This window comes from Mixophyes fleayi, chromosome 1 (assembly GCF_038048845.1).
Source record: "Mixophyes fleayi isolate aMixFle1 chromosome 1, aMixFle1.hap1, whole genome shotgun sequence".
Taxonomy (NCBI): Eukaryota; Metazoa; Chordata; class Amphibia; order Anura; family Limnodynastidae; genus Mixophyes; species Mixophyes fleayi.
The window spans coordinates 196,539,520-196,551,748 of record NC_134402.1 but is presented as its reverse complement, the minus strand read 5'-3'; the positions used below and the strand labels follow the sequence as shown (position 1 = coordinate 196,551,748).

At 39.1% G+C, this 12,229-nt stretch overlaps 1 protein-coding gene across 1 annotated transcript in view; it reads right to left on the bottom strand.

The window, feature by feature from the left end:
* Nucleotides 1-9,717: 9,717 nt before the first annotated feature.
* The window catches only part of UPF1 (UPF1 RNA helicase and ATPase), an 80,209-nt gene continuing 77,697 nt past the window's right edge, over nt 9,718-12,229 (bottom strand). Inside the window, exon 24 of the mRNA XM_075204730.1 lies at nt 9,718-11,841. The gene's annotated coding sequence lies outside the window, so the exon portion shown is untranslated. The remainder of the gene's footprint in view (nt 11,842-12,229) is intronic.

Sequence of the window (12,229 nt, the reverse complement as noted above, 5' to 3'; positions counted from 1 at the left end):
CGTGGGTAGAGCAGTACTCTTTCTTCCTGTGGTTTCCTGAATAACCCTTTCAAACTCTGCCCCGAATAGAGTTAGTCCATCAAAGGGTAAATTTTCTAAAGCTCTCTTAGAGTCAGCGTCCACTGACCAAGTTCGTAACCATAGGTTACGACGAGTTGCTACAATAAGAGCCGAGGCCTTAGCATTTACAGAAACAGCATCCATAGCAGCATTCGCTACATACTCCGAAGTTTCTAGTACATGTTCTGCTAGATCTACTAGCTCTGTACGCGGAGTGTTATCTCTAAAGCCCCTAATCAAAGCCTCCATCCATAACTGCACCGCCTTGTTGGGCCATGCTACAGCCATATTAGGCCTAAACAAACTGCCCACAGCGGAATACGCTGAGCGAAGAGCCAGATCACACTTTTTGTCAGTGTAATCCTTAAGGGTTATCCGCTCCTGGACCAGGATAGCAGAGGATGAAGCTAAACGGGCTACCGGTGTATCCACTCTAGGCAAAGTTTCCCATTTTACTGTGTCCTCAGGGGGCAGAGGATAAAGGGACTTAAACTTTCCCGGCATCATAAACTGCTTGTTTGGCTTCTGCCAGGCCTCAGAAATAATCTCCAACATTTCTGGAGAATGCGGGAAAATAGCCAACTGTGCCTTAGGTCTTTTAAATAAGGATATACCTTTAGGTGCTGCCGGCTCAGGATCAGCTAAGCCTCAGGCATGCCTGATCCCCACAATAAGACTGTCTACGCTCGTGGACCCAGAGTCAGAATCATAGATAGCCTCCCCTTCTGGGTCGATATCTACCTCACCTTCCTCGGCTGAGGAGAGATTAGAAACATGATCTATTTCCAGACCTGCATCTGAAATGGCTCTTTTACCCCTCTGGGAAATAGAAGCTAGCCTATCTTCCCTGTGGGTAGACCCTGCCTGTGATGTGGCATTGTCGTCGGACTGGCTGCCTACAGGTGAAAGTGTGGTAGTGTTTTCACGTACCTCTATTGCCCGCAGCATCACGGCCGTCATTTTCTCCATAGCCGAAGAAAAGGATCTCATCCAGGGCGTTTCCACCATAGCAGAGGATCCCTCCTGGGCAGAGTTGTCTCACCTCTGAGCGTCCGCAGTACAAGCTGCGCAAAGGGCGTTTCGGTCTGTGTGGCCAACAGAAAGTTTTGTGTTACATTTTGAACAGGTATAATACATTGCAGCAGGCACAGAACTACCCTTACCTTTAGCTGTCCCCTTCTCCGCCATTGTTATGCTTCTTAAAATAATTATTAAAAGAAATGCAGAAAAATTAAGGCAACACAATAGAAGAGTCCTGTGATATGTCTCTGAAAAAGCACCACTCCAAATAATACAAGTCCAAAATAGTACTGTCTGTGAAAATTCCTTAACAAGAAATAACTCACAAGGCCCTATGAACACAAAAATATACACTCCCTCAAATGCTCCCTAACGATACAGGCCTGTAGCGATTAGGGTATATAAAACAAAAAATCTTTCAGGGAGGAGAGGCAGAGCAAAGGCTTATATTTACGGTCTTCTAGTCAGAGCTGCACGCTTCCAGTGTGACTAGACTCCGGTGCCCGCGCGGGAAGAGCTGAACCAGAAAGCCGCTTGAGACTCCTCCCCTTCTTGCGCTGCCTCGCTCTGCCTCCTGCACACTCACTGGCGCCTCCTCCAATGGCCGCCAGGAGTAGAAATCAGCGCGCTCCTTTGAATAGTGCCCAGCGCTGCGCTCTGTTATGTCAAGCAGCTGCTCACCTCCGCGAGTCTGAGCGCTGCTTACTTACTGTCCCTCTTCACTGCTCCTGCTCGTTGTCAAGGGAGAGCGGGGACCTGCCGGCCAGATCTGAAGTGGCTCCTGGATCGCTGCAGGGCGGGGAGGCTTATGCCGCTTCACTCCCCCGTAAATGCTGTTACAATCACACTCATTCCAGCGGTCCAAACATCCTTCTGTAGCCATCTTAGCACCTGATTCTTCACCCTGTACCTATTAAACTAATGGTCCTATATGTTTAGATGATAACTGCAGGCAGAGGTGCTGGTATATGAGCGCTAGGCTTCACTTACCTGCGCTGGGATCCAGAGTGAGCAGAGCCAAGTCCTACTCACTCTGCTGGGTCTTTCTAGGATCCTGCGCTGCACCTATAAGGAAAAATAAAAACATGAAAGCTATATGCTAAACTGAGTATAGGCAGGAGCCTATACTCCAGTGACTGAACTCTAAATCACTTACTAAAAACTGAGTATCTCTCTGGAGAGGAGGAGCATAGCAGGGGAGGAGTCCAAAGACTTAACTGTTTAAGTGACAAGAACTCCTGAGCCCACTACTATACCCCAATGTCTCGCAGTGTCCCCCAATGGCAGGGAAGAGAAACCCCAAATTTCTCTCTCTCCTTTGAGACAAACAATTACTCCTGATAAGAGTAAGGATGCGATGGCTTCTTGTTATGCTAACCTCCTGGCAACATCTATTATGAGAGTTTGAGCAAAATCGCTTGGGCGGAGGTCACAAGATATCTAGGACATAGCCTCTTTCAATGATGTGTCTGATCTGATATCTGAACGCCAGATCTATTTGTCCTGAAAAGCAAGTGGCAGGCTCTCACCACAGAACTTTGTGGGTGGTGAAGAAACCAGTCATGCAGACTTTTTTCATCAGGCTTTGGAGCTAGACTCTTCCCAGACTAAGTTTGCTTGTTCCTTGGCTTACCGTATCTCAGGGCAAAGAAATTACCCCTATTCGAAGATCCTCTCGTTTTACCTGAATAAGAGGAACAAATCTTTGTGCCTTAGGTTTACCGCTATTGGCTAAATAATTTTTCCAATTGGGAGCCAAAAAAGTGACACTTTTCAAAAGATAAAGCCCATTTAGACTCTGCAGCAGCTTTTCCTGATCATATCCAGAAAGCACACTTGTTCTAACCAGATGAAATTCTAGACTGAACAAAACCCATGTTAAGAACTGTGTCGCCCAGATTTTATATTTTCTGACTCTTCCCTGATGTAGTTCACCAAAAGATAAAAATTCTGATTTGGGTATTCCAAATTGCAAACCATCCTATTCTGTTCAACCCATTTCTGAAATGCTATTCTCGCAGCTGCCTGATTACAAGGCAAGAGAGAAAAAGAAAAATGGATTTACTAGAGCACTCCTTATCCAATTTTGAATAATGTACTGTGTATGTACATACACAGTACATTATTCAAAATTGGATAAGGAGTGCTCTAGTAAATCCATTTTTCTTTTTCTCTCTTACATACACAGTACATTATTCAAAATTGGATAAGGAGCGCTCTAGTAAATCCATTTTTTTTCCTGTTGCTTAATGTTGTATAAATGGAGAGAGCACCCCCTCATCACGACAATGATTAAGATATTTAGATGAGGTTTATCCTGACTCTGCGGATTACTTCCCTCTTTTTCTTAGCTGCGAGAATAGGTCTGACAGATGTCCAAGCTGAAACAAATGGATTTTAACAACTCACACTTCCTATCCATACCATCATTTAATGAAGCAGCTGTTTAACTGGTTTCCTTTACTCTTGCATGTCAGGACAGGAAAAAGACGACACACCCGGAGGGTATATAGGGCCAGCATCCCTCCTTCCTGTGTCTTTTGGTTTTCCCAAAGCTGAAAAAAATCTTAATCTCATATTAGAAACATACAAACAAAAAAAGAAAAGCACTTAGGGCGTGCAGCATGCTGCCATGGAGGAGTAAAGGAAATTAATATTTTCAAACAGAAAAACCTTGGCATTTCAAATGTCAATTCCCAGAATGTTTTCCTTAAGACACAGAGGCAAGAAAGACAGCCACCATAGCTGTAGGAGGTGGCACCAAGGGCAAAGGTATCACCAGGGTAGAAAAGATGCCCGGTTATGCAGCTCTCCTAGCTACTGAAGGATGCATGCTTCTATAAGGAAGGTGTCACGCCGATTTGGTGCTAAGCAGGCTCATATGGCTAGTTTAAACAAACAAATGGACCCTTTTACAAGCACTCCAACAGGTGCTGCCTTAAAGTTACACTTGGGATCTACTTCTCCCCAAATGAATAGATATAAAATGCAAATGTGTATATTTTAGGCGCAATCAAAAATAGAGATACAGCCTATGTATATATCATGGGTCTGATATTCATAGTATAACTCGTTCAATTATAAAACTTTCATATTTTACATACAAGGCAGAAATGACCACACTAATACTGCTTAAAAAAAGAGCACTAAAAGTTACATGCAGGTAGTCCATACAAAGCAAAGATAGGTATCAAATGTCTAAGGCAGGGTTTCCCAAACCCAGTCCTCCCCAACAGTGCAGGTTTTCCGGATCACATGTGACAATTAGGACCACCTGTGGATCTGTTACAATGTGTCAGTCAGTAATGAATACACCTGTGATCCAGCAAGGAGATATGGAAAACCTGTACTATTAGGGAGCACTGAGGACTGGGTTTGGTAAACCCTGGTCTAAGGGAAGTAATGATAATTTCTCTCATAATTCCTATGTCGTTTTCCGAAGAAAGAGGTGTCTTCTACCGAATATCTCCCATTGTCAAAGAAAAAAAACGAGAGACATGGGCGATAAGATAAAATGCAATGTATATAATCAAATACCCAAATAACAGATCCCCTAGAGACCACTGAAGAAAAACTTAGGAATCTGTATAGGCATGAATCACGACACCACTTGATAGATACGATCACCAAACATAAAAAAAATATTGGGGCTCTTGCACCTTACAATGTGCTTACTCTAAGATAAGGATATGCATGGTCGTATATTCAAAAAGCTTCTAATGCCATCAATCAGATGTAGTTCAGATGGATCCTGATTTCAGTGTTTATGTTGTTCATATGGCTCATATACAAAACAAAACCCATGCCGACAACTAGCATTATTACCTTCTTAAAACACTGTATTTAATACAATTCAGACAGGGGCCAAAATAAACAATAAAAACAACATATACAATGACACACATAAAATCTTATAAAAAAAGTAGCAAGTCCACTCCTACTGAAACCTGGAGGATAGTCAGCGGAATCAAGATGTCAAATTTAGTCCCGGGGTTTCCGCATGACAACTCTCTGTTCCTGGCTGGATAGTGGATCTCCCAAAACCCGCTCGCTCTCAAACGCATTTCGACCCAGTATCTTGGGTCTTTTTCAAGCCGAGTTCTTATATGGTCGTTCCAGCTCTTTAAATACACGTGACAGCCAATCACCTAGCGGGGTGTGTTTCCTCATTAGAACATTCCATAAACACAAATATTACAATAGTGAACAAATCATTACTTCCCCATAAAAAAAAACAAATGTCCAAACACTTTTCTATATATACTTTAGTGAAACAATCTGTTATAACCGGAAGTAAATAACTTAAACGCTGCAGATGTAAACAAACCATCATGCTGATTATCTTAAAATTACTATATGCAAAAATATACAAAAACTTTCTATAATAATAGCTAGATAATAGTCACTTTCGTTTCTCTATTATCCCAACAGTAGATGGAAATAAATCTCTCTCAGGGATATCGGGTATCTCGATGTGATTCTATCTACATTGCTACATGATGTTTAACATAAGGATGTTACATACCACCAACTGCCCATGTATATGTTCATTATGCATATCTGCCAACTGATTTTGGTGTTTGTTGTATTTGAAAACTTTAATCCCCTAAATGTTAGGGTTCTCTACTGATTACTTTACATAGACATCATATAGTACGATTCACAGCATAATTCCTTAAATATCACCATTTTTCTGTGTACTAAAGGATGCTGGTAATAGATTAGGTAATATATAACCATCTTCTCATTATTAGTAGAGTTCTGTACATTTATATGCTTCTATAGACCCCTTTCTTAATAGATTACTCCTGTTCTATATTCATATATGTGAGCGAGTTCTCTGTACAGCGCTGCAAAATTAGTGGCGCTATATAAATAGCTGATGATGATGAATGCTATCTTAAAGAGATATATGTAGTTGATAATAGACTTACACTGAGTACCATACCAATTTGACCTTCCTAGTGCGATATTCAAATCGTCTTTAAATATAAGGGGTTACTAAAAGCACCTTCCAATAGAGGAGTGTTTAGAGAAGATGCTCCATTTAATCTCCTCTGTTGTTGCCTGATCTCTCTCATATACTATAACCGGCAATGCAGATTATAAAGAATATATTAATGCATGGGACCTAAATAACCTATTCTTCTACCTGTAGAGAGTACTATATAATGACTTGTTTTACATTAAAATTATAGGAACCATTTAAGCTCAAATTCTATATTAAGTCCATCTGGGATTAAAGTTTTTAAATTATACACTCTCTCCATTTCTAGCCTGGTTAATCTCATTTCTAGATCTTTACATTGCCAGTTTTCCCTCACCAATTGGATCGGACAAAAAGGTTTGATTGATTCAGCACTGCATGTATGTTTCTCCTTGCAGTGTGCTGACACGGAATGATTGACAACCTTTTTTAATATTCGAAGATGCTCGGCCAAGCATGTTTTTAAGGGACAACTAGTTTTTGCGACATATGGTTTATCATATTTACACTGAATAAAATAGATTACATTCCTTGACGTGTGATAAAATCTTTAATAATGTACTTAGATCCCATAACCATCGACTCATGTTCACCGTTTATAATTCTACAAGGTAGACACATGCCAAATTGATGAAAATCTCTTGTTCGAATACGGTTGATTCCTTCTTTGGTATACTGCTTCTGACACTTATCTCTCAAATTTGGAGCCTTTCTGTAAATAAACTTGGGTTTCAAAACCTTCCAATGCTTAGAAAACACATTTTCATACCTTTTGTGTTGCCTATTGTACTGAGTGATAAAAGCTACATTACATCCATCATTCTTAATCTCCTCTTCATTCTTGGAATGCAATAAAGATGCCCTCTCGATTTTCTTTACTTTATCATAAGACCTTTCTACTAGTTCTCGAGTAGCCTTTATTGCAGAAATTGTGTCATCAACCCAGAAATTTGTTCTTCACATATATTCGCTTCTGTACAGTTTCTTTTAACACGCATGAACTGTCCGGTAGGTATGTGCCCAACCAATTTTTGAGATGATGACTATCAGCATTAATATATGAATTACTGTCAGAGTTTGGTATATGTCTTTGTATGATGTTCATTTTTAACATACACAGCGAGATCCAAAAAATTCACTGAATCTTGACTAATACTAGAAGTCAGTTATATTCCAGGGATTCATATTTAAATATTGACAAAAAGTTCAACGATTCCTTGTTTCTCCACACAAAAAAAATAAATAAATCTATATATATGTACCATGGCTGCCCAGATGATGCAAGCTCCCATGGAGGGCGTCACTCCATGAGTAGGCCGGTCCCACCACATATGCACTTTTAAACTGAAGTGCAATTGCTAGACTATTAGGAGGCGAAAACTCCTATCCTCCTGCTCCTTCTGGTCATGGAAGTAGGTAAGAGAAAAACAATAAACCTGAACTGTGTGACTCTACTACAAGGAACAGGAAAGTCAGATTTATAAAGTCATACAAAAGGGGAACATCCATTCTTTTTGTCCATTTAACAATGTCTACCCAGATGTAAAAACAAAACTAAACACAACATAAACTTATTCACTCATGTCGATACAAATAAAATGCAAAAGGCTTTGAAAACATATGAGGGCATAAACTTCACTGAAGAGAGCTGTGCGATATTTTTTTTACTTAAAACAATGTGACGAAATTTGAAGCACACTAATGCATAAAAGTGCCTGTTTATAATGGGCTCCACCTACAGTCAATGTGAACAGCCATTTTCTATCATGGGGAATTGACCAATGTAGGATCTTCTACTGAAGCTCAGATATCAGATAGGCAATAATTCTGTTAACTGAAGCTCAATTCAAACAAAAAGAAATTAATTTTCCATAGACATGTATTATACCAACAGGAGTAAACAATTACCACCTTTCCCTTCTCATACATACAAAAACTCAGACAATTGTTTTGGCTTTTGAAGCAATTCTGAGTATTCATTCCACTTAACACGAGTAGGGATTTTGTCTAAGCTTTCTTAAATACACTACTAATAAATACTACAGGAACACAGGAACGAATACAAGGATCAGAAGTACATTTACAAGTATTTCTACTTTATATATAATATTATAGCCAATAAAATGTACTGCTAATTACACCTACTGATTTAATACTATTAACTGTTAAATATGAGCTTTCAAGGTATTGCGTATTCAACTATACCTTATGCTATATAACTATATGGTTTGTTCTTATACTACTACAATTATACTCTAATAACCATAATCTAAACTTTACATTGAAAGGGAAAGTAGTTTGAGATACATAAAGATAGGTAGTGTTGTAAATGAAAAGCAATATAAAGTAAACCATAATTTGAAGGAGAACGGAACAGCGGTGAATAAATAGTTATAGTATTTTATTGTCGTGCTACCTTGCGTCAATTGTGTGGACTAGTAGTTCTGGCGATTTCTTTCATGGCACACATTAGACCCTTTAATACCAAATGAGCATTATTTTCTGGCTACTTCTAGCAGGATAGTGTGCCATGTCACAAAGCACACATCATCTCAAGCTGGTTCCGTGAACATGACAATGAGTTCAGTGTAATCCAATCGGTAGTAGTCACTAATGCGACTACCACTACACCGACGACTTACCCAACTACATAAGACAGAATCCAGGCATCACGATAGTATGTCAACATCGAAGGTTTCAAATCACTACTTGTCACAATTGCGAACAATGCAGAAGCCAGCAAAGTCATGTGACTTTCTTCGACTATACTATTATTAGGGGTGTTAAATATTGTCCATTTGGCGGCTCCCTGCTTTAGTCATTTAACACCCCTAAGAATAGTATACTTCAAGGAAGTCACTTGACTGTCTTCTGACAGTTAACATACTTTCGTCATTCCCAGCTTCTGCCTTCTAAAGTCGGGTACGTCGTCGCTGTAGCGGTAGTCGGAGAAACGTACCAAACCCAATCCAATTGCCTTCAGATCTCAATTCAATAGAGCATCTTCAGAATATGGTGGTATGAAAGATTTGCAGCATGAATGTGCAGCGGTGAAGTATATAAGGACTGATGTATAGTATTGTTTTATAATGAAAAGCATTAAAAAATGTGCAATTAAAAAGACTATCTAGGAGCAGTGCATGCGAATAGCGAGTGCATTACATATATACACCCTACAACAGGCACATTAAAAAGTCAGATTTATTAGTTATAGCTTGTAAGAACTGTTTATCTTGCATTAAAATGCCTGATGTTTTATTACAGGTTTGGGTCTCAATTAAATGTTTTGTTTTAACCTATTGTTGAGATATGTTGCTTATTAAAAAACTAAATTCCAAAATACTTCCAAAAAGGGTAGGTCTATATATTCTTGGAAGAAGTCATCACCGAAAAAAAAAAAAAAAAAGAAGTCCCTTCACCGTCTAAGCTCGAGGAGGTGAAAACTCACTGGTGATTAAACAAGTCTGATCAGTATGGGGAAATAAATAGGTCAATTATGTAAAGTTCAATGGAGTAAAAAGAAGTGGAGTCATGTATGGCACACAGTGAAATCTGTAGCTGCCAGAGATTTTTACTATATGTAGATTTAACCAAAATTAACTTTCACAGCAAACCTTGAGAGACTAAAGAAGAGTAAACATACGTACAAATAAGTGCAAGGGCTGTTTATTAATCATTTTATTCATGACAAATAGGTTTTAAAACAAATCAAAGGGAGAGGAAAAACAATGACAAAAGAAAAGATTGTGCTAGCACAAGCATTCCTGGGTACTTAAAACTCAATAACTGCTACAGGAAAACAAATATAGCTAACAGATGCTTTTAAGTCAGTGAAATAGAAGTGAGGTTACTCATTCAGCTTTGTGCAATATATTGGGGTCGAATGCAGGAAGAAACTCTAAATACAAATCTACTTTATCTACTTGGAAAGCAGTGCAGGGTTGGGGAGAAAAAAAATAAATGTAAAAAAAAAAAAAAAAAAAAAAAAAAAAAAAAGGAGCCCTTCGGCAACAATAATAAATAAAAGTTCTTATCTTGCAGGAAGGAAGGTGGCCAGAGTCGTGTATAGATCGCACAGTGTGTATAAAACAAGACTGCAGTTACACATTAATTTATCAGTGAATGAATGGTTCTGAAAATATACTCAGACCAACACTGCTAATTATCAAGCAGTATAGAAATTAAAGATTTTTATTTGACATCTGCCTAACTGAATTTAACAGAATGGAGAAGGTGGAGCAATATGGTTTAAGACAGAATGCTTAAAATACTAAAGGGAACTAGAATAGTAAACAGTGTTACACAAGTTACTGTGGTATTTAGGAACAATTTAATAAGACAGTGAAAGTGGAGCAAATTCCGTTTACTCCATTTTACAAATCTGTAAGAAACTAAATTCTAAGAGAATATATTAAATTCTACAAAGCCAACTGGAAAATACGATTGCTTTTCTCTCTTAAAACATAAATAGAACTTTATCTGGGCACTTGAGCTAAATCTACAGAATTACTGTCTGGCTTGTAATGGTTTAAAGGACAAGTCCATTCAGTCTCTGACCAAAAGCTACAAATGTGCTTCCAGTCAAACTGACTGTGGGCCACCTTCCACACTGCCTGCATTCCTGTTTGCTTTTCAACCGGTTTCATAATCTATTGCGAAACACTTGACTTTCAAACCTATATAATCCCCAGTTTCCACTACTAGATCCATTTCTGGGAGGGGAATTCATCATAGCAGGCTAACTTGTCTTTCCCTGACGGGTGGGCGCCGAAGGGCAGAGGAAACACGGCCCTTTTTTAAGCATACAATTTGCCTAAACAAAGATTTGTTTGTTTTGTGTGGAATAGAGTCCAGACAGTAGCCAATCAAAGCATACAGAAAACACTGAAAAAACCCCTCTCCTTAAAGGAGTTTGTAAACTCCATTGCTCCGCTACACTGCTTTAGGAAAGAGAGGCAAATCATTAAGTCATTTGCTGCATCTTAAATCTGAAAGTCCCTGCTTGTGGCAGCATTTCTAACTTGCCACAGCATAAACCACAATGTCTTGCGCAGTACTCATGGGTCCACCGCAACTAATAGATAAAAAATCCAGCACTTTGTTTCTCTAGAATGTTTTTAAACCATCTAGTAGGTACAGAACCTCTAAGAAGAGGGTTAAGGTGGAGACTATAAGTTTCCCAATCAAATCCAAAGACATCCTCTTCAACTGTCATTAATACTGTGGTTCATGTTGAACAATCTAGAATATATGCTGTCTATAAGGTTTAAAACAGACTCACTCACTAGAGTCCATATTTAAAACAAAACAAAACTCTGAGATAAGGAATTGTTTTCCTCCAGCTTTGATAAAATGGTGCCCAAGGAACACACATGAATTGAAAGTAAAAGCTGTTTTCTCCAGCCCTCGCCCAGGTTGTGGTGTGGGCCTAAAGAGGTCTACCTGGCTGTTCAAATTTGTATAACGACATCTTGATGGCAATGGTTTCTCCCATTAACTACCTATCCCGTTGTGGTGCATGTGGTTCCTCTGATGTACAGCCACTTCTCCTGTCGTTCTCCTCGTCTCAGTGTGCTTGCAGTGGTCTCACTCGCTTTCGCTCTCTCTCTCGATATTTTTTATATGTTATCCCTCTCTCGTTCCTCTCTCTCCTGTTGCTCACAGTGGTGCTTCAGTTTTAGCAGTGGAAAACAGGTATCCGTTTTATTTTTTTTTATTACTCAGAATAAAATGTGGATGAACTAAGTTCCACACAGGCTTAGCTCGACTTCAACCTTCATGATGGAGAGGGTGTGGGGGAAAAAAAAAAGGAATATTAATCTATAAAATCAGTCATGGCTGGACAAATACATACATACTCCTACAAATATTCCTTGTTTTAACACATTAATGCCTTAAGTCTTTCAATTATTTTACTTAATAATTCTACAAATCATTTAAGCCATTAGAAGTTTTGCAATGCAGAAATGCATAACATGAAAAAAATGCATGTAGTTATGGACTGTGACAAGAACACAGTAAAAACAGAGCTTTCTATTGTATAGAGCCAAACAACTTAATAAACTCTAGAGCAGTGGTTCCCAAACTGTGCGCCTAAGCTCCCTGGGGTGCCTTGGAGATCTCCCAGAGGGTGCCTCAGCCAGGCGGAGGACTACTTGGTAA